The sequence below is a fragment of the Penaeus vannamei genome, chromosome 36, assembly GCF_042767895.1.
Source record: "Penaeus vannamei isolate JL-2024 chromosome 36, ASM4276789v1, whole genome shotgun sequence".
Lineage (NCBI taxonomy): Eukaryota > Metazoa > Arthropoda > Malacostraca > Decapoda > Penaeidae > Penaeus > Penaeus vannamei.
In genome coordinates, this window is record NC_091584.1 from 15,100,225 (window position 1) to 15,102,724 (window position 2,500).

A 2,500-nucleotide genomic window follows, 5' to 3' on the forward strand; every position below is an offset into this window, starting at 1 on the left:
TCATCATCATCATCATCATCATCATCATCATCATCATCATCATCATCATCATCATCATCATCATCATCAATCTCACCTGCGTTCTAGCAGCCGCCAGCCCAGAGTGAAGCTTGTGGGGCAAAGCCCAAGGGAACCCCACAAGTGGATGTTGAGTCCCGCAGCCTGGTTTTATATGGGGCAGTGTCGGTAGGTGGCTTCCACCCAGAGTGACTGCTCGAGGCTAAACCTTGGGCGGGAACTCAGAGTGGGTCCTTAGAATGTTCGTTCTTTGCATCAGGATGATCGGTTGCCACTACTTTTGAGAGAACTGAGGAGGCTAAGAGTTGAGGTGGGTTCTCTCTCGGAGGTGAGGTCTGACAGTGGTACGATTAGTGTAGGTGGCACTGGTCAGGCAGCAGTGATGGTCACCATCTTCAGGGAGTAGCTATAGCCATCTCCAACAAACTCCAGCCCTCGGTAGTAGAGGTTACTCTAGTCGATGAGTGTTTAATGGTATTGAGACTGAAGCTAGCATTTGGCTTCATGTCTCTTATTGCTGTGTACGCTGCTACTGATGTTTGTAAACTCGACATGAAAGAGATGTTCTACACCAAGCATCTGTGCCAGACAATTGTCCTTGGCGAGATGTTCATATTGTTCTGTGTGACTTCAATGCGGTATCTGGCTGTGATTGAGTTGGCTGTGAGATGTCTGTTGGTCCCCATGGTTCGGGAGCTTATGCTGGCAGCGAGAATAAGCTTCTTTTGCGGGACTTTGCTAGGTTCCAGAAATTGAGGATTTCTGGCTCCTGGTACCAGTGCTCAGATCCACATCACGGCGTGATACAGCGAAGCAGGTAATGCAGCCAAGGAGATCAGTAGCACCCATTGGAGGATCCTTCAGAACTGCATAGTGTATAGGAGTACCAATTTCTGTGGTACTGACCATAGATTGGTTGTGACTACCCTCCACGTCCACTTCAAAACTCCCTAGCGGTCCAATGACCACTCTAGAGTGTTTCATTTAGACAGGCTGAGGGAGGGAGAGTGTGCCTGGGGGTTTGCTGAGGTAATTTCTGGTTATTTCACAGCGCTTGACAATCTGATGGACCCTGTACTTCTGTGGGACACCTTCATGCGCAAAATGTTTGATGCAGCTCAAAAATCAATTGATGAACACCCAAGAGCAACACAGAATTTTATCTCACATGAGACACTGGAAGCTGAAGATGCTTGCCATGTGGCTCATCTGACAGTGGATCAGCATTTGCACTGACCTCAGGTGCACAGAACTCAGTCACTGTTGAGGAGGGACAAGGAACAGTTTATTAGGAATCATGCAGAGGAGGTCGAAGGCCATTTCTTAGTAAATTACTTTTGCTCTGCATACCAAGCCCTGAGAAAGCTGAAGTCCAAGCCCTCTTCACAGGTGACTACAGTTTGCTTAGTAAGTGGCCAGATTGTCTCAGATCCTGTTGCGGTATGGGAGTGTTGGGCTGAGTATTTTGAGCAGTTGTACCAGGTTGATCCACCAACAGTTAACTTGAATGCAGGTAGTGCCAAAATTCAGTTGCGGGACCCACCCAACAGTGAGGATCCACCGTCCCTAACTGACTTGTTGAGGGGTGTGATCATCCCTCTTTGGAAGGGAAAGGGGGGGTTGATGGAACTGCAGCAATAACCAAGGCATCACACTGCTCAGTATACTAGGCAAGGTTCTCTCCCACATCCTACTGAGACGTATTGGAGACCACCTGCTGAGGCACCAGAGGCTGGAGCAATCTGGATTCACTCCTGGTAAGTCTGCAATAAACTGTATTATCCTTGAGCTTCGAGTCATTGTAGAGCACCGTCGTGAGTATTGGCTTGGACTGTTTGCAGCCTACATCGACCTTAAGAAGGTGTTCGATACGGTGCATCGGGAATCACTCTGGGAGATCCTGAGATTGAGATACTGGTACTGAAAAATTCTGGAAAGTGTAGTGGGGGCCTGGCAGGTGGTCTCCTGTTAGTTCAGGGGTGAAGCAAGGCTGTGTCCTTGCACCAATACTTTTCAACACTTGCATAGACTGGATGCTAGGCAGTTACTGTTCAAAGTCAGTGTGGAGCCACACTGGGCAATATCAAGGTTACTGACCTTGACTTTACTGTTGCTATTTTTGTGTCTTTGGAAATCCACCACCGCTACCCACCACCCACTGCTTATTGTCACCCCACCTATTTCCTTGCTGTCACCCAGAAAAATGATGAAATATAATAAAAATCTGAGATGTAATAATAGCACTACTTTGTTTTATGAATATATATGGCTAATTGTGTTCATGTGTAAATTTCAAATAAAAAAATGAACCTGAGTCTTTGTTATAGTAGTAATCTATCCTGCAACCCAGGCTGACATCACAGATCGGGAACTCCATCGTCAAGCAAGGACAATCCTTGTTGAAATGGGACACTTTTTCCAAGTGAGTTATCCTTGAGAACTTGTGTACTGTGTCTGGTATATTATGATTTACTGGAATATT

The 2,500-nt window shown here is 46.6% G+C and overlaps 1 protein-coding gene and 1 long non-coding RNA gene across 2 annotated transcripts in view; one reads left to right on the forward strand and one right to left on the reverse strand.

Annotated features, from left to right (window-relative positions):
• The window catches only part of Fpps (Farnesyl pyrophosphate synthase), a gene marked incomplete in the record, with an annotated part of 344,394 nt that overhangs the window by 20,983 nt on the left and 320,911 nt on the right, over window positions 1-2,500 (reverse strand).
• Window positions 1-2,500, forward strand: part of LOC113820382 (uncharacterized) — a 4,136-nt gene that overhangs the window by 1,372 nt on the left and 264 nt on the right. Inside the window, exon 2 of the long non-coding RNA XR_003477120.2 lies at window positions 2,369-2,440. This is a non-coding gene — a long non-coding RNA (uncharacterized lncRNA). The remainder of the gene's footprint in view (window positions 1-2,368; window positions 2,441-2,500) is intronic.